Below are 20,606 nucleotides of genomic sequence, written 5' to 3'. Positions count from 1 at the left end.
CATTGCTCTCAGCCTTTTTAGACATGTTTTTCCTAACACAGTAGTACCAAGTTAACATTTCCCCATAACAATTTAATAACACAGATGTACTGTATATCTGCTTATGTACGATATGTATATCTGTGTTTTATACATAACACAAGTTAGACGTTTTGACCCAAGAACCAATCTTCACCTCTTGGAAGTGATATCATCCCCATTAAATGCATGGTCTATGGATTTTTTGCTATGGCTAAGGTAAGGCTGACAATGAATTTGGTATAACCAAGGTCCCTAGCCTTTAGGCCGCCTACCTGAGATGTTCTTCTGTGCACACCATCCCACTGCACTCTTACAACTCGAGTGTATTTCACTTTGTATCCTCAACATTGGGAAGCATCAGAGATATCCATAGGGCTGCCTGGGTCCAGAGGAGATGAGAGTGGTGCAAAAATAACAGGTGTACAACATTATTGTGGAGTTAACCACCATACTATCCCGAAAGCATTCTCCTGACCTCACGCCGATTGTTGCCTGGTTCTTTATCTAAATATTTAGGGATACAGAGACATTGCACATCATATGCAGTGTTTATGAAACATTCCCAATATAACAAGGATTGATGATGCAGTGGGCTTATCTGGATTCCCAGCACAGGAAAGTTGGGGGAGAGTGGGGAGGAATGAAATGTTGTGGGCAGACCCAGTGAAGAGTGGAGAGACGATAGTCTCAAGCATGGTGGTAATAGGCATCACTGGCTTTTCTGGAAACCACAGACCATGTGATATGGTTTGGCTGTGTCCCCACCCAAATCTCATCTTGAATTGTAGTTCCCATAATCCTCATATGTCATGGGAGGAAACCAGTGGGAGGTAATTTAATCATGAGAGCAGTTACCCACATGCTGTTCTCGTGACTGTGTGTTCTCACAAGATCTGATGCTTTTTTAAGGGGCTTTTCCCCCTTTTGCTTTGCACTTCCCTTTCCTGCTGCCATGTGAAAAAGGACATTATTGCTTTGCCTTCCACTATGATTATAAGTTTCCTGGGACCTCCCCAGCTCTGTGGAACTGTGAGTCAATTAAGCCTCTTTCTTTATAAATTACCCAGTCTCAGGTATTTCTACATAGCAGTGTGAGAACAGAGTAATACAGCAAATTATTACCAGTAGAGTGGGGTGCTGCTATAAGGATACCCGAAAATGAAGCAACTTTGGAACTAGGTAACAGGCAGAGGTTGGAACAGGTTAGAGGACTCAGAAGAAGACAGGAAATGTGGGAAAGTTTGGAACTTCCAAGAGACTTGGAAAGCTTATACAGGAAGATGTGGGAAAGTTTGGAACTTCCTAGAGACTTGTTGAATGGCTTTGACCAAAATCTGACAGTGATACGGACAATGAAGTCTAGGCTGAGGTGGTCTCAGATGGAGATGAGGAACTTGTTGGAAATTAGAACAAAGGTGACTCTTGCTGTGGTTTAGCAAACAGACTGGTGGCTTTTTGACCTTGCCCAGATCTGTGGAACTTTGAACTTGAGAGAGATTATTTGGGGTACCTGGTGGAAGAAATTTCTAGGCAGCAAAGTGTTCAAGAGGAGGCAGAGCATAAAAGTTTAGAAAATTTGCAGCCTGATGCTGCAATAGAAAAGAAAAATCTATTTTTTGGGGAGAAATTCAAACCTGCTGCAGAAATTTGCATAAGTAATGAGGAGCCGAATGTTAATCACCAAGACAATGGGGAAAATGTCTCCAGGGTATGTCAGAAAACTTCACAGCAGTCCTTCCCATCACAGGACCAAAAGGCTAGGAGGGAAAAATGGTTTCCTGCGCTGGATCCAGGGCCCCACTACTGTGTGCAGCCTCAGCACTGCATCCCAGCCACTGCAGCCATGGCTAAAAGGGGCCAAGGTACAGCTCAGGATGTTGCATCAGAGAGTGAAAGCCCCCAGCATTGGCAGCTTCCATGTGGTGTTGGTCCTGTGGGTGTGCAGAAGACAAGATTTGAGGTTTGAGAACCTCTGCCTAGATTTCAGAGGAGGTATAGAAATGCCTGGATGTCCAGGCAGAAGTTTGCTACAGGGGCAGAGCTCTCATGGAGAACCTCTGCTAGGGCAGTGTGAAAGGGAAATGTGAGGTTGGTGCCCCCACACAGAGTCCCCACTGGGGCACTGCCTGCTGGAGCTGTGAGAAGAGGGCCACCATCCTCCAGGCCCCAGAATGGTAGACCATCTCTTGCATCAGTTTGACCTGGATGTGAGACATGGAATCAAAGGAGACCATTTTGGAACTTTAAGGTTTAACAACTGCCCTATTGGATTTCAGACTTGCATGGGGACTGTAGCCCCTTTGTTTTGGCCAGTTTATCCCATGTGGAACAGATGTATTTACCCAATGCCTGTTCCCTCATTGTATCTAGAAAGTAATTAACTTGCTTTTGATTTCACAGGATCATAGGTCAAAGGGACTTGCCTTGTCTCAGATGAGACTTTGGTCTTGAACTTTTGAGTTAATGCTGGAATGAGTTAAGACTTTGGGGGACTGTTGCAAAGGCATGATTGTGTTTTGAAATGTGAGGACATGAGATTTGGGAGGGACCAGGGTCAGAATGATATCGTTTGGCTGTGTCCCCAACCAAATCTCATCTCGAACTGTAGTTCCCATAATCCCTACATGTCACGGGAGGGAGCTGGTGGGAGGTGATTTAACCATGAGGGTTGTTACTCTAATGCTGTTCTCGTGATAGTAAGTGAGTTCTCATGAGATCTGGTGGTTTTATAAGGGGCTTTTCCCCCTTTTGCTTGGCACTCCTCCTTGCTGCCACCAGGTGAAGAAGGATGTGTTTGGGTCCCCTTCCATAATCCTCTTTCCTTTATAGATTACCCAGTCTTGGGTATTTCCTCATGGCAGTGTGAGAACTAACACACCATGCTTCCCTTTAAATATGTCTCCTCCTTGCACTTGGTCTATACAATGCTTCAGGGGATGGATATGGTCAGAACTGCACTTTAGGAAGCTCAGCTACTACTTTTTAAATATATGTGTTTAAAGACTTTTAATTGTCTACAAGGTAAAGTGAATTTTTATTAAACTAGCATTTTAGGACCACCATAGAATGATCCTACTTACTTATCTGCTACGGGTCTCTGCCCTGCAGTCTATATCCTCATTGCAACACAAATTCTAAACTAATTATGACTGAAATACAACTTACATGCCTTTGCTGATGGTATGTTTTCTACATGCAATAATCTTCCCTTCAGTTGCCACCTGTTCAAGTCTTGCCTTTTTTACACATTCACGGTCAGCCTCTAGAAAGTAATTTCTGAATCCAAAGAGATATTAATTCTTCCTCCTTTGAACTCTCATTTCATTTCCTTGTACAAGCACAAAAGAGGAAATCAAATTATAATAAAAGGTAAAATTAGGTGTTGAGCTTCCCCACTAGACTGTAAGTTCACTGAGAACAAGAATTGGAATATCTGTGAATCTTATTTAGTGTCTAGGGCTTATACCGAGGACACAATGAAAGTACTGAATTTCTTGTGTTCATTCTGTTGTGATGTTGCTTCTGGACAATAGGAAAGAACTTTGCTGGAAACACCAATCTCAGATCATCTCCTCAATGACTGATAACGAGGCTTGAGCAGACTCCAACACTAAAGACTACATATTTATTTAGATAAGCAGAAGCAAGATATATGTTTCATTGCTGTTGCAGTCTGTCGACAAAAAGAGTCAAACTCTAGTAAAATATTTAGAAAGATTTATTCTGAGCCCAATATGAGTGATCATGACAAAGCCCTCAGGAGGTCCTGGGAACATGTCCCCAAGGTGGCTAGGGTGCAGCTTTTATACATTTTAGGGAGACATGAGACTTCAATCAAATATACTTAAGAAATACATTGGTTCAGCTGGGTGTGCTGGCTCATGCCTGTAATCCCAGCACTTTTGGAGGCCGAGGTAGGTGGATCACTTGAGGTCAGGAGTTCAAGACCAGCCTGACCAACATAGTGAAACCCTGTCTCTAGTAAATATATTTTAAAAAGTTATCTAGACGTGGTGGCACGTGCTTGTAGTCCCAGCTACTCAGGAGGCAGAGGCAGGAGAAGCGCTTGAACCTGGGAGGCAGAGGTTGCAGTGAGCCAAGATCACGCCACTGCACTCCAGCCTGGGCGACAGAACAAGATTCCTTTTTTAAAACAAATAAATAAATAAATAGGTTCCGTTCAGAAAGGTGGGACAACTTGAAGCTGGGTGTAAGTTGGGAGTGGAGCGGGGGGGTTCCAGCTTACAGGTAGACTTAAAATTTTCCTGGTTGACAATTGGTTGAGTTCATCTAAAGACCTGGGATCAACAGAAAGGAATGTCTAGGTTAAGATAAGAGGTTGTGGAGACCAAAGTTGAATCATGCAGATACAGCCTCCAGGTAGCAGGCTTCAGAGAGGATAGACTGTAAATGCTTCTTATGAGACTTAAGGTCTGTGTTGATGTCGATGCTGGAGAGGTGTAATGAGACATGTCCAACTCCCACTTCCCTTCATGGTCTGAAACGGTCTCTCAGGTTAAATTTTAAAAGAGCGGCCTGCCAAGGAGAAAGTCTATTCAGATGGTTGAGGGGGCCTTAGAATTTTATTTTTGGTTTACAAGTCTTTTTGTTTTGTTTTGCTCGTTTGCTTTCTTATATTTCCTTGAGGAAAAAGGATTTGGTAGGACTGAGAAGCCATGTAACCTGGATGGTTTGTCCTTTTGTATCTTAATAACTCCTTTTAACTACAAAGCTTAAAATAGCCCCTTTAACTGGAGCTAATGGGAATCCTTCACATGGCTTACTGGGCCCAACAACCCAACTCAAAGAATCATTTTTTCCATCTTTCCATTTTGCTTTGTTTATAGAATTTTGCCAGATAGTTTTCTGGATAATTTCCTTGCTGTCCGATCCTCTCAGATTATTTAAAGTTAAGCAGTGTAGCTGGATGCAAAACTCTAGCTTTTATTATGTGTATAGAAGACAAATGTTATTGTTGTTTGTCTGGGATATTTTTACATTGTTTTCAAAGGGACAGATCATATCCAAATCAATTGAAAAAAATAAACTTTCTAGGAGACAGTGTTCAGATGAAGGTCACTTTATGCTTGGGATTGAACAGCAAAGCAGTTGAAATTTCAAGTGTATTGTTTTTTTCTCCCCTTTTGGTAACCATGGGAATAGCAGAGTAACTTACATACAAAGCTTGTGGGAAGGAATAACCTTGGAAATTCTTCTACTGAAGAATGATTTAAACCTTGTTGTGACACATGAATCACCGGGTGGTGCTTTCTGTCAACATTCTTTGCTCTTCTGAACCAGAAAAGCCAGTATCTGCCTGGTTACTGGTGGTGCCACTGCTGCTGGGAAACAGAACTGTGACAGTGGAATTCTTCTGAAATCATTTTGAAATAAGTTGCATGCACTTAGCAAATCCCATATAATATTTTCATCACAGATATCTTTTAGACATATTATATTCTGCACTGTAAAAAATGACATTTTGAACAACTTAATTTTTATTTTTAACTCAGAGAAAGAAAAAATATTTCAAGAAATTATTTTAACACCAGAACAATATCTATGTATTATATGTGATGGAATATTGTATTTCTTTCAGTTAATTTTAATTATCTTCAGTCTGCATCTCCTAGAGTATATATATTTCTTTTTTAATTCAAGTGATTTGAAGTGTTCTTCTTTTCTTTTGTGGAGACTATTGCTTTGTATCATATCTTTTCTTCGAAAACAAGATTAAATGTAAAAATATATTAAAGATGTTCTAGAGATTATTAAATTAGGTCTCTGTAATGGTTTTGCCTATTAAATAGGAAGATGAGGGTCTGAGAAAAATATGGCTAGATCATGCAGTCAAACTAATTTTTAAATTTTCTTATCTGAACATTTTATCAAAAATCATTTTGTATTTTGTTTGCCGGCTGTCATTCTTTGCATAAGAACTTGCACATCACACTTCAGATTACATTTATTGACACAACTTCACTATAAATCACGCCCTGACAATTCCACAAGCACAGTGGCTCACACCTGTAATCCCAGAACTTTGGAAGGCAAGGTGGGAGGATTACTTGAGGCCAGGAGTTCTAAACCAGTCTGGGCAACATAGCAAGATTCTGTCTCCACCAAAAACAAACAAACAAAAAACAAAAATAACTTTAAAAATATTTTATACATTAATAGGTTATATTAGCTTTTCCTTCACTGGCTCTTCTATTTTTATCATTCCTTCAACAGCTTCTTTTTGCTAAAATGCGAATACGTGTTCATCTAAGACACCACGTTAAATGTCTAAACTCAGAGGGTACCTTTAACCCCACTTTCCCCATGCCCAGGGGCAAAGCACATCATCACCTTGTGCTATGATAATCAGTCATAGGAAATCTCCTAATACACACACACACACATACTCGCGCACATACACACACACACGTAGAGAGAACATGAGTTAAGCAAACTAGGAGAGTTTATATATGTATTATATCATATTTTATATATGTGCACATATATAAATATATACATATATTATATATCATACATACATTATATATACACATACATATATACCACATATAAACATATTAGAGAGAGAGAGAGAGAGCTAATAACTAGCTTTAGTCTTTTGCACTTAGATGTGTCTTATTTCGTTCTCATGTCCAATCTCCTTTAGCCTGAGAAACATTTTGGCTTGTCTCTTTTGCTCACTTTTGCCCATTCAGCACATTTGCATGCATGAGCTGGAGCCTACTCGACTTTGGGACCCAGATGCTAGGACCTCACATGTTATCAGGATGTGAATGCAGACATTCATTGCTATTGATTCACCTAGATAATCTTCCATTGTCACTAGTCAGTCAGTCATTGCAACACCACTGGATTTTATGAATCCACTTTGCCTGCGAATATGGAATATTGGAAAAAGTTTCTACCACCCAAACAAATTTTAAATTGGCCTTGCTTGTTTGCACCACTCACATCAAACTGCAAGAACATCTGCAATACCTACAATACTGTGATTTCCTAGGAGACAACCATTGACGCATCATTGTTTGTTGCCCTGTGCTTTGATCAGTGCACAGTGTATTACATATGCCCAGTAACTGACAAATGAAGAGCTTCCTCTCCCCTACCTGGTTTGATAAAAAAAACCCTGTTTCTGTAATCACTTGGAAACCACTGTGAGCTTATAACAAGAAGTCTCTAACTTCTACCCTGATTCTATTACAGAAATCACTTCTGGGGTTATGTGAAACAGAAACCCATAAACCCTCTATGGAGATGAAGTCACCACAGTGCTGTGCTGGACTTCGTCCTGTGAGTGTGGGGTAGGGAATTGTATTCTACGAGCAGGTGGTCATGGTACAGTGTGGGAGGGAAGAAGACAAGAGAAAGAAGACAGTTTTCTGGTACCTGATGTGGCTTTGTCAAAATTCCAAAATAGATCAAGTTCATTTGGGGGTATTCTTTCACATTTTTTTTTTATTACTGGCAATTGTCTCTCAAATCATGCTGTGCTTACTTGCTCCCCACTCCCACTCCGTACCTCCACAATGACTTCTTTCTGTTCTATACTTTCACTATAAAATCTCCACAGGGGTGGGTGATGAGAAAGGCTAAAAGCAGCAGCTGATTTTAATGAGAATGACAGCGGCCTTGACTAAACTAATATCCACTAAGGTTTGAATGACTAATAGCATTATTATTCCTCTGTTATTTGCATTTTGAAGTCTTGCCCCATAGCAAATTATACCAGTTCCTGTTTTCACAAGTTCATTTCTCCACATTTATACTCCACATCCAGTGTTTAGAACTGAAAGAGTTGCTACACATCTAAATATTCCTCACAGTGTCTGTTCTGAATCAGCATTTTTGCACAGAGGTGAATGTGGGTTCTGTGGAAATAGGGAATTCTGTGAGCCTGAAACTCTGATGAATGGCTTTATGTTTAGAAGTCAGCAATGCTGGTATGCGGGAAAATGTTGCTGTTCAGATCTCATTTTGGTCTCCATTTCATCGTCTTTGCAGCTTAAAAAATAATCCAATGAAAATCTTTGATGGGGAATGTAGCCTCAAACAAGTTTTCTTTATTCTTTTGTGATTCTAGAAATTTGATTGTATCAATCAGGAAGGATTTAAGTTTCTTGAGTGTCTCTGGGGAGTTTCATGTTTTACTCTTTGGTAATTCCCATAAAATTATGAGTGTGAACAAGCTTCAGACATCAGAAATCATCGCCAGCCTCCTTGACGGGTCCAAAAGAAAATAATGTTATTTAGGTAAATAATATGTGGTGTAAAAGGAATATATGAACTGCAATGGTATTGTCTTACCTTATTCTCCTTTATAAATAATATATAAATTCATATTACATATTGTATATGTTACATGCACACGAATTTACGTGTAGAATTAGATATATATCGCTGAGCAAATACACAAAATACATTATTTGTTGCATATGTTACATTTTATATGTGTATGTATGTGTATATATATGCATAAAATGCTACATAGACAAAAATAATGTTATTTCTGAAGTACAATGATCATGTTAACATTAAAAGTTTGCATGTAAATTAATCTCCAGCACTGTAACCAACTCCAACTCCCAACTCCTCTTCTCAAAAAGGGTCTATGCTGGGAAAAGCTAAACAGCTGTGTGACTGAGAACATCCCCCACTCCCTCCTGCCTTCAGCCATGTACTTTTAATCATTTTGTTTGTTTGTTTTTGTTTTCTTTTGATGGAGTCTCGCTCTGTCTCCCAGGCTGGAGTGCAGTGGCGTGATCTCAGCTCACTGCAAACTCTACCTCCCAGGTTCACACCATTCTCCCGCCTCAGCCTCCCGAGTAGCTGGGACTACAGGTGCCCGCCACCATGCCTGGCTAATTTTGTTTTTGTATTTTTAGTAGAGACGGGGTTTCACTGTGTTAGCCACGATGGTCTCAATCTCCTGACCTCGTGATCTGCCCGCCTTAGCCTCCCAAAGTGCTGGGATTACAGGCATGAACCACCGCACTTGGCCTTAATCAATTTTTAAATAAGACTGTAGTATGAATTAGTGTATTATCTTGTCTTGACACATTCTTTCTTGTTCAACTGGCATCCCTTTGAGGCCTGAAAGAGCAGACTCTTTTCTATAAATGTCTTCCTTAGTGTTATTTTTAATGTTTTAATTTGGTCAACAAATATTTATCAAGGACCTACTTTGTGCAGATACCAAGATGAGAAAGACATCCCTGTCGTCTTCAGTGAGCTCTGTGTCTAGAGAGAGAAGTATTGTCTTGTATTATATTATGTGCATAGAACTATGTATTATGACTATATGTTCATGTTTACAGATTTAGGATTTTTCTGTAAAAGGTATTTATATTCAGATGTACTGAAATGTAAGATAAGTATATTTGTAGATCTTGAACCAAATTTTTTAGAAAGTCCCTGTAAAGATAAACAAAAAATAGTGTTTTTATCCTGTGAAGAAAAAGAACAAAAATGTGCATTTCTCTGACAATGATTGGTGAGTTTCCAAATATCTATAGCCTAAGTTATTAAAGTTAAATAGTAAAACAATGTATCTTTATAAATTCTTGTGTAACTTTGACTTTATAACTAACTATGTTATTGATCAAATGTGGTTTCCCTTTTCTAGGGAAAAAAAGGCCTTTAAAAATCTCATATAGCTTATTGATGATCAAGTGCCTTGTAGAAAGTAACGTTTTGATGAAGAAAGTGAGAATAAATCAGGAACATATGGATTTCATTTATCTCCAAATCTACAGACTTTTTAAGAGGTTCTGAGGGAAATTCCTGGCAAAATGCTCCTGATTTAGAGTATAAAACATATCTGAAAAATACACAAAAAGGTGGGCAAGAGAAATATTTAATATATGGAGTCTGCAATACATTGAATTTCTTTCTCACTCAAACATGTCTAGGACTATTCTGGAAACACACAGCCACATCTTGGAAGACTAGTCCTTGCTAAAACTTCAATTCTGTGTTAAATGTGTGGACTGGCTCAAAAGGCAGCCGGTTATACACTCTTACAAATAAGAATAAGCCTTCTTGACCAATAACCAGTGAGGTACAATCAACTGTGGCTCTCCAGCTAAAACCTAACTCCTTTGTCACGTTCCTTGTAACTCTGAATAATGTAGGATTTCCAACATGTGACTTGGAAAACCCCTTACTAGTGGCTGGGGTTGGTGGGGGGTGGTAGAAATGGAGCATGTGTGCACATGTGTGTGTGTAAAACAGCGAGTGACATATTTATAGAAATAGGGCATTTGCATCTCAATAATGCATTCTCATACCACTTTTCTGATGTAATTGCATAATTTCACTTACGTGTGCAACGTTACTCAATTGTATACCTCATTAACATGTTATGATAGTCTTCCTGAGAGGTAGGCATGCACATTTCAGCCATTGGAAGGGGATAAGGAGGAGATCATGGCACCTTTTCCCTCTCATGTAGGGACAGTGGCATTGTTTGTGAGGTTTCTCTCCTCCCTGCCCTACTCTTTTTCACCTGTAGCCCGTGTAGGAGTGATTCCAAGCTCTCTGAAAAAGCAGTGAGTCTGTGTGTATATGTTACATGCACACAAATTTACATGTAGAGTTCCTCAAAGCAGAATAGTTCCACGGTGCTCTTGTAAGCCTCATGGAACCAAAGTGCATCATCCTTCATCTCCTTCAAGGCAGGAGGAGGACACTGAGCAGCCCCAGGGATGGATGGATGACTGGAGATGATTCAAAAAACAGACTCAAAAGAGGGCAGTGGCACATGATAGGTGGTCCTCAAGCTTGATTACCTGGAGGACCAGGTAATCAGAAGGTGGCCCAAAGCATGAGGCCCCTGGCTTACGTTCCCCATAGCCTCCAAGTGTTTGACGCTACAGCATTGTGCCCAGAGATGACTCCAGTGGTTTTAAAATTGAACCTGAGCCTGGGGCAGAATAGAAATTGGAATCTCTGACATCATTGTCTCTGTGATCCTTGTGAGCAAACTACCTCTTTCTCTGCATGTGGCTCCTCTGAGATCCAGGCTTCCCTGGAGTCCATGAGGTGCAGAGCACCTCCATGACCATAAAGAATAGATGAACTCTTTTTCCACACTCTAGTGGAAGGCTCTCTGTTCGGTCTTCATTTGGGTGAATATTTTTCTTTAGTAAATACAGTCAAATCTTCTTGAATCATAACTTAACATTTTTGTAATAATGCCAGGAATTAATCACTTTCTGTTGCTCACATCTTGATTATACATTCTTTCTTCAGAACACTGTAAGATATCTGATCTTAAATAACAAGGTTTTGGAATTTACAAAACATTTGTTTCATTCTTTTCTCACCCAAAAATAGAGAGGCCTGATTCTTGCCTTGGCCGCATAAAGAGGCTAGCACCACAGTCTTTAAGGTACAGGTGGGAGGAAAGCAAAACTTTACATCCCATCCACAGATCTGGATTTTCATTCATCGTAGCTTCCATTCCAGTAGAGGGGGTAATGGTGGCCAAGTCCCGGGAGACTAGCAGAAGAGCATGGTAGGTAAATGCCAGAGCTTCATCACCACCATATCAATGGTGGGATCACCATGAGCACCTGGCAGTCAGGCTTCCCATCCTAAATGCTCTAGAATATAGGGATCCATGTATGGCCAGGGAATTCCTGGGCTTGAGCTTCTGGCACCACTGTCCATTGCATCCTAGAGTGATTTTCTTCCAGTTCTCCCTAGTCATCAGCCCCAGGAATGTCTGCAGAGGAATAAACTCCTGGCCTTGGAACAGCATGGTCTCCCAGTCTTGTAAAGAGGGCAAAGTTGGAAGGACTACAAGCTTCCCAGTTGTAAGATTCTAGACATGGCTGTCACATCTCCTGCCACTTCTCCACCCCTTTCTCTATCAATGGCTCACCACGTTTTTTGAACATGCCCTGTGGAAATCTTGGCCTAGCACAAATACAAACACAAATACTGACCATATATTGTGAACACCAGAATAATAGTTTCAGAAAACATTCCTTAGCTTTTTTTTTTTTTTTTTTTGGCAGACGGTGGGGGAGATGGCATCTCACTCTGTCCCCAGGCTGGAGTGCAGTGGCACGATCTCGGCTCACTGCAACCTCCACCTCCTGGGTTCAAGCAATTCTCCTGCCTCAGCCTCTCAAGTAGCTGGGATTACAGGCATGTACCACCACCCCCAGCTAATTTTTTTATTTTTAGTAGAGACGGGGTTTCACCATGTTGGTCAGGCTTGTCTCGAACTCCTGACCTCGTGATCTGCCCACCTTGGCCTCCCAAAGTGCTGGGATTATGGGTGTGAGCCACCATGCCTGGCTCATTTCTTACCTTTTTATAGTAACATACCCTGAAATTTTTTTTTCTTTTTTTCTGTTTTCCTTTGATTCTTGCCATGGCCCACAAAACTGACTTCATGACCTAGAAATGATCACAACCTACAGTTTTAAATGTAGTGCCTTATGGGATGTGGCTTACTTGCACATTAGAAAACATTTAAATAATATTAATAAGAGCTGTGATTTATGTAGCATCTACCACATATCAGGTACTGGGCTAGGTGCTTTACACAACTCCTCTCATCTTTACAATATCTTTGAAAGGTAGGTGTAATTATACCCATTTTATTTTATTTTTTATTTATTTATTTATTTATTTTTATTTTTATTTTTTTGAGACGGAGTCTCGCTCTGTCACCCAGGTTGGAGTGCAGTGGCGCGATCTCTGCTCACTGCAAGCTCCACATTCTGGGTTCACACCTTCTCCTGCCTCAGCCTCCTGAGTAGCTGGGACTACAGGCGCCCACCACCACACCTGGCTAATTTTTTGTATTTTTAGTAGAGTTGAGGTTTCACCATATTAGCCAGGATGGTCTCAATCTCCTGACCTTGTGATATGCTCGCCTCAGCCTCCCAAAGTGCTGGGATTACAGGTGTGAGCCACCGTGCCTGGCCCTACTCATTTTATAGATGAGATATTCAAGTTTATATAAATATAGCAATACTTACATTTTATAAGGTAGTACAAATTTTTAAAATATTTCTATTTACAAAAAACGAGTGGGGTTATGTGTGTATGTATAAAGATTATATGCGTGTGTGTGTATATATATGTGTGTATATATATGTGTGTGTGTATATATATATAATTTTTTTTCCTGTAAGATAGTGAATGGATTCAGAAGAAGGTAGATTGATTGGCATGGGCAGGAGAGGGCCTCAGGAGAAAAATAATCCAATAAATTTTGTGTAATAACTCATGAAATGATTTTAAGGTTTGGGGAAGTACAGCTATAAAAGAAAAGCCTGTCATGTGTAAAGCAGTACAATTTTTGTAAGCTTACTTTTTTTCTGGAGAAAAAATTTAAAATATTTGTTTTTGTCTCTCTCATAAGATTTCACAAACTATCTTCTATCTTTTGCATGGAAGTGAATGTGCTGCCTAAACTTGTCTCAACCTACTATCAACAAACCAAGTAAAAATGGAAAAGGGCATCAGACAGTCATGTTGTTTGATCAACTGGTCTCTAAACACTTGGTTAGGTTGACTATCCTCAACAGGAAATGATTCAAAGGTAGCAACATTGACTGCTTTTGTTTTTGTTCTATTTTGTTATTTAATCTACATGACATCATTGGTGCTAAAGAGTAAATCCCTGGTAATTTGTAAAGGTATTCTGTCCCTCTGGCCACTACAATAATCCCAGGTCCAAAAGCCAGGTTGTGGGGTCACAGAAGGAAGCTGCTCCCTCACTGATGTCCCTAGTGTCTCGCTGGCTCCTGCCTAGCATTCTGTATTTCTGTGCTAGGTTGGATGCTGTCAAATGTGTTGCTTTTTGCCAACCCAGATACTTGGCATCTATCTACACTGTAGGATTATTATGCTTTCTAGTTCCATAAAAAAGCCAGCAATTTGTCTGCATCATTCTCTGCACCCTAGAATAAGCCTTCTTGACCAATAACCAGTGAGGTACAATCGACTGTGGATCTCCAACTAAAACCTAACTCCTTTGTCCTTCCTTGGTTGATGGAGCTTCCCTTCCTCCCAATCAGAGCCTTGCAATGATAACCAAACTCTACATATCCAATGACAGTCATAAGTCATCAAAAAAATCAGAAGTTATTCACCTTTATACAATCTGCTGACCAAAAGCCACGATATCAAAGCAGCAGAAATTTTTGATCATTTTCCTCTGCGTTTTTTGAGAAAAAAATAGGTGGGGTGGAAGGAAACCACTTATAATTGAACAGGAAAGAAGTTACATGCTTTTAGGGAACTTTCAACCCTTCATGTGACTTTTTGGAAATAACCAAACCATAAAGGCCAATTAAGTTCCAAATGTCTGTGGGGTGTGTCCTGTAATGAGTCAAGAGATAAACGTCCCGACAGAAGAGAAATACAAAAGAAGCAGCCCCCTGCCCTACAGAAATAAAATGCTCTCCAGAAGAGAGTGGTAAAGATTCTTCTTAGAAAAATGGGACCAGCATGGATGCAAGTAGATCATTGGACATAATGATCTTAATAAAGACACGTCCATACAAGAAGTTACAAGGAGTTCCCCAAATAATAATTACAGGGAGTAAATAGATATCCTATAGCACATCATTAGCAATATTTTTCTAAAAGTCTAATTGTTATTTGTCTAGAATTCCTGCAGTTGTGATGTGCAGGAGCACACATGTGCTTATTCATCTCAAATTTTCTAGTTCTCTCTCAAGAACAACTTGGAACGGCAGCAGTCAGAAAGTTAAAGGATTCTGGACATGTCTTTAATTTTACTTTTTTTGAGCTTCCCTGGAATTATTTTTAAAGGAATGAATCCGTAAATATTCTTTTAAAAATTATTAGTTGTTATGGATACATACTAGTTGTGCATGTTTATTGGGTACATGTATTTTTGACACAAGCAGGCAATGTTTAATGATCAAATTAGGACAATTGGGGTGTCCATGACCTCAAGCATATATTATTTGTGTTAGGAACATCCCAATTGCACTTTTTTAGTTATTTTGAAATATATCATAAATTATTCTTAACCATAATTGCCCTATTGTGCCACCACATGCTAGATCTTATTCCTTCTAACTTTATTTCTGTACCCGTTAACCATTCCCTCTTTATCCCCCCTCCTCACTACGCTTCCAAGCCTCTGGTAACCATCATTCTACTCTCTCTCTCCATGACTTCAAGTTTTTATTTTTAGCTCTCATATATTAGTGAGAAAATGCAGTATTTGTCTTTCTGTGCCTGGCTTATTTCACTTAACATAATGAAATCCTATCATTTGCAGCAACATGGATGGAACTAGGTGACATTATGTAAAACATTTTTGTTTATTATATTGACTTCATTAAATTAAAAAAATGCTTTTAATTTTTTTACCTAGTAAATCACAGTCTACTGATGGATTACTGTGTTAGTCTGTTCTCATACCACTATCAAGAAATACCTGAAAATGGGCAATTTATTAAAAACAATAAGTTTAATTGACTCAAGATTCTGCAGGCTGTTTAGGAAGCATGGCAGCTTCAGCTTCTGGGGAGGCATCAGGAAACTTATAATCACGGTGGAAGGTGAAGGGGAAGCTGGCATGTCTCATATGGCAGAAGTGGGAGGAAGAGGAGTGGGGGAGGTCCTACAAAATTTTAAACAACCAGATCTCATGAGAACAGTATCAAGAGAACTACAATAGGGGAATGGTGCTAAACCATTAGCAAGTGTCCCCATGTTCCAATTACCTCCCGCCAGGCTCCACCTCTGCACTGGGGATTACAATTCAACATGAGATTTGGGTGGGGACACAGATCATCCAAACCATATCAGCCACAATGCCAGGTGTTAATCCTCTTGTTCCCTTTTCTTGGCCTGTGGGAATTCCCTTATTCTCCATCAGGGACTTATAATGAAAAAACTTCTTCCACTTCTTCTATGACAATTATGACACCAAGTAAACAATAAGTCATCAAGTACAAAAAGAGCTGAAATTCCGAAAAAATGTTAAGAGGATGTTAAACTTCCATAAGGTCATCTACTCTTGTCGACCTGTGATTAAATAAAATAAATTGGTGGCCCTCAACTCCCTGGGACAAAAGATATTTAAAAATAGCTCAGAAATGCTACCCAGACCGGGTGCAATAGCTCACATTTGTAATCCCAATGACTTAGGAGGCCGAGGTGAGAGGACTGCTTGAGGCCAGTTCAAGACCACCCTAGACAACATAGTAAGACCCTATTATACCCCTCAAAAATATATATTTTTTTAAGATGGAGTCTCACTCTGTCACCCAGGCTGGAGTGCAGTGGCGAGATCTCAGCTCCCTGCAGCCTCCACCTCCCAGGTTCAAGCGATTCTCTTGCCTCAGCCTCCCGAGTAGCTGGGACTACAGGCACGTGCCACCATGCCTGGCTAATTTTTTGTATTTTTAGTAGAGACGGGGTTTCACTGTGTTAGCCAGGTTGGTCTCGATCTCCTGACCTTGTGATCTGCCTGCCTCAGCTTCCCAAAGTGCTGGGATTACAGGCATGAGCCACTGCGCCTGGCCAAAAACATTTTTAAAAAGAAATGCTATCCAAAGCATGTAGACAATGAGCATTAGGGTTAAATACTCATAGAGGATGGACTCCAGTTTTGATTGGCAAGCCATATCTATATTAACTCTCCCAAAGGACAACTCGTTGAAGGTAAAATCTGGATGTTTTCTTGCCAGTGAGGGTCTGGAATGGTCCAACCCCATGAAAGATTAGAGAAACAAGAAATTGCCCATCAAAACTCACCTAGGCTCTACATATCTTTGGGCCATTTTTAAAACTTAAAGGGAAATGTTGTCTTTATTATCTAGATTTTAAGTTCCAAAAGTTAACTCTAGCCGTGTGCACATTTTGTCACGTTTCTCATCAACTCCCTCAGGAAAAGTTACATTTTAAGATGGCTGCATGTAGCATGACATCATCCAAAATAAACCGAAGCAGATTTTCTGAACACGCTGCACATGACAGCAAATGCTACAATTTGACTGGTGTCCAACATGGGAAATACTTCAAACATTTGAGAAAAGACATTAAAATTAAAGAAAATAAAAAGCTGGAGTTATTTTCACAGGAAACAAAGAGCACTTACCAAAATCACCATCTTTTGCTTTGCCTTCAGCATTGCTAGGTTTTCAGTCTGTTTTTTTGGTCACAGTCTGTATTTTAGACACAGGATATAAGACAGCCAAAGGCAATATTCCTTACTCACATTACTCATGCAAAGTCTCCTGATGAGCAGCAGCGGAAGTCATGGGATAAACAAAAACAAATCCATGACCCTCAAAACCATGGATTTTAATTATTTCACACAAGTAAAACGTTCCAAACATGTATGCTGATACTTCCGTAGACAACAGTACTTGGAACCAAAAGCATTTCTTCCATATGAGAAGTATGGGAAATGTAAATATCCTGGTTTCATTTTATCCTGATCCTGGGGGATGTTTGGGGGCTAACAGAAATCTTTAGATAGGAAATTCACAAGTGCGAGGTAGATACAACGAGTCTTTCTTTAGTCCACTCTCTCACTGGCTTCACCACTTTGGGCCTCAGTTTCCTTATCTATAACTGAGTGCTGTGAAAAAGACATTAAGATCGTTTTCGCTGTAAATTTTGGGAGTGTATGATCCTTTCAGAACTTCCTCATGAATTCGGTGGGTATGTAACAAACTTCATCTCGCTAAAAGAAGTGCGAGTTTAATTTACTCACTATGTTGTTTGCCTAAGTGTATTAACCTCTGTGCCATGATTCTTAGTATTTCCACATTGTAGATGATTAGTCCAGGGATATCGTCCAGCCAAATTCCCTGTTTCTAGAGAAGGCAACACTGGCAGTATTTGCAGTCTCTCAGGTTTGCATTAACATTTCTTAGAAATGGAGCTGGTGTTAGATATTTCACAGTCCAATTAGAAAGAATGAGATAATTTTTACAAGTTGTATATCTTCTGCAATTTACATCTCTAAGTGACTAAGCAGTGACTAATGTGAAGGCAAATATTATTTCATTACCTCAGTTTACTTGTTCCACACCTCCAAGATATAAATGACTGATAATGCTTATGAGTTGGTGTTAGTACATTATAGCCCTAAATATCCTCTCAGTGTTTTTTGTTTGTTTGTGTTTTTGAGACGGAGTCTCACTCTGTCGCCCAGGCTGGAGTGCAGTGGCGTGATCTCGGCTCACTGCAAGCTCCGCCTCTGGGGTTCACGCCATTCCCCTGCCTCAGCCTCCCGAGTAGCTGGGACTACAGGCACCCGCCACCACGCCCAGCTAATTTTTTGTAGTTTTAGTAGAGACAGGGTTTCACCGTGTTAGTCAGGATGGTCTCGATCTCCTGACCTCGTGATCCGCCCGCCTCAGCTGGGATTACAGGCACGAGCCACCATGCCCGGCCCCTCTCAGTGTTTTAAAGCACATCTTCCTAAGTAAACTCGTTTCGTTTAAGGCTTATGTTTAAGGAAGTGAACTTTGTTTTGTTTCTTTTAAATCCCTTAGTCACTTCATATGTGTTTATGAATTAGAGAAAGAATAAGCAGGAAAAAGCCTTATTAACTTAAAGAAAAGTTACGACAAAGACGTTGAATGAAGAAGAAACATTGTTTTTTGTTTTGTTTTGTTTTTCCTTAAGGCTCGCTATGTTGCCCCTGCGGGACTCCGGAGCTCAAGGGATCTTCCTGCCTCAGTCCCCTGAATAGCCGGGGCTATACAAAAAACAAATTTGTCATCGTTTGAGGCAAAGCCCTACACATATACTCCATATAATTTCCATTTTTAAAATTTACTTCACTCAGGTAGCTAGTTTTCCTAGTCAGTTTATGTCTACACAAATAGGCAAGAAATTGGGACTTCCAGTTAAATATGGAGAGATATACTTTTATCTCAACCCTCTCCAAAAGCCTTATTAAAGAGACAGTAAAACTAGCAAAGGCATAAACAGTGCTGGGCTGGAGATAGCACTTACCTGCTACCGAGATATAACTGGTAAGTATTCAGAACTCTTGCAAGCCTGTTAAATTATTGGTAGCTTGAAGACAGTCATAGTAAGAGCATCTACATCACTAGAAATTGGTATTGCTATAAATCAGAGTTTTTCCTTTTTCTTTTTTTCCTTAGAGTCATTTATTTGCACTGAACAAGCCCCTAAGAAAAATGACCATCAGAGACACCAGGCAGGTAAACACAGCAGATAGGCATTATCAGCATGAGTTCAGAAGCTAGGAAGCAGGTATTTAAGTGGTAACCGATTTATCAGACTAAAGGAAACAAGGGAAGCTTTCAAAGGGGGAAGGTCTATTCCTCACTACCACAACCAAAAACAAACAAACAAACAAACAAAAAGTTGTACAATGCAGAAAACCCTGGAAAAACTTATGAGTTTGAGATCTTAGTACCTGTGAAAGTAGAAGGGCAAGGTGGTGTGTCCGGAATTGGTGGGTTCTTGGTCTCACTGACTTCAAGAATAAGCCGTGGACCCTCAGGGTGTTACAGTCCTTAAAGGCGGCGTGTCCGGAGCTTGTTCCTTCTGATGTTCGGATGTGTTCGGAGTTTCTTCCTTCTGGTGGGTTCGTGGTCTCGCTGGCTGAGGAGTGAAACTGCAGACCTTCGCGGTGAGTGTTACAGCTCTTAAGGTGGCGCGTCTGGAGTTGTTCGTTTCTCCTGGTGGGTTCGTGGTCTCGCTGACTTCAGGAGTGAAGCTGCAGACCTTCACTGTGTCACAGCTCATAAAGTCAGTGTGGACCCTAACAGCAAACAGTAGCAACATTTATTGCAAAAAGCAAAAGAACAAAGCTTCCATAGCACGGAAAGAGGCCTCAACCGGTTCCCACTGCTGGCTCTGGGCAGCCTGCTTTTATTCTCTTATCTGGCCCCACCCACATCATGCTGATTGGTCCGTTTTACAGAGAGCTGATTGGTCTGTTTTACAGAGAGCTGATTGGTCCATTTTGACAGGGTGTTGATTGGTGCCTTTAGGATCCCTGAGCTAGACACAAAAGTTCTCCAGGTCCCCACTAGATTAGCTAGATACAGAGTGTCCATTGGTGTATTTACAAACCCTGAGCTAGACACAGAGTGCTGTTTGGTGCATTTACAAACCATGAGCTAGATACAGAGTGCCGATTGGTGCATTCACAATCCCTTAGCTAGACATAAAGGTTCTCCAAGTCCCCACCAGATTAACTAGATACAGAGTGCCAATTGGTGCATCCACAAACCCTGAGCTAGACACAGGGTGCTGATTGGTGTGTTTACAAACCTTGAGCTAGATACAGAGTGCCCATTGGTGTGTTTACAATCCCTCAGCTAGACTTAAAGGTTCTCCATAAAGGTTCTCCAAGTCCCCACTAGACTCAGGAGCCCAGCTGGCTTCACCCAGTGGATCTCCCACCGGGGCTGCAGGTGGAGCTGCCTGCCAGTCCCATGCCATGCACCTGCACTCCTCAGCCCTTGGGCGGTTGATGGGACTGGGCTCCCTGGAGCAGGGAGCAGTGCTCGTCGGGGAGGCTTGGGCGCGCAGGAGCCCACGCAGGTCGGGGAGGGTGGGCAGGG

General features: G+C 40.6%; 1 protein-coding gene across 1 annotated transcript in view; it reads right to left on the bottom strand.

Moving 5' to 3' along the window:
* Positions 1-19,841, bottom strand: part of RND3 (Rho family GTPase 3) — a 73,214-nt gene extending 53,373 nt beyond the window's left edge. The window contains exon 1 of the mRNA XM_055292161.2: positions 19,451-19,841. The gene's annotated coding sequence lies outside the window, so the exon portion shown is untranslated. The remainder of the gene's footprint in view (positions 1-19,450) is intronic.
* Positions 19,842-20,606: the final 765 nt, after the last annotated feature.

The sequence above is a fragment of the Symphalangus syndactylus genome, chromosome 9, assembly GCF_028878055.3.
Source record: "Symphalangus syndactylus isolate Jambi chromosome 9, NHGRI_mSymSyn1-v2.1_pri, whole genome shotgun sequence".
In the NCBI taxonomy this organism is placed as follows: Eukaryota; Metazoa; Chordata; class Mammalia; order Primates; family Hylobatidae; genus Symphalangus; species Symphalangus syndactylus.
Note: the sequence above shows the minus strand (reverse complement) of the source record. Positions and strands in the feature narration are given on the sequence as shown.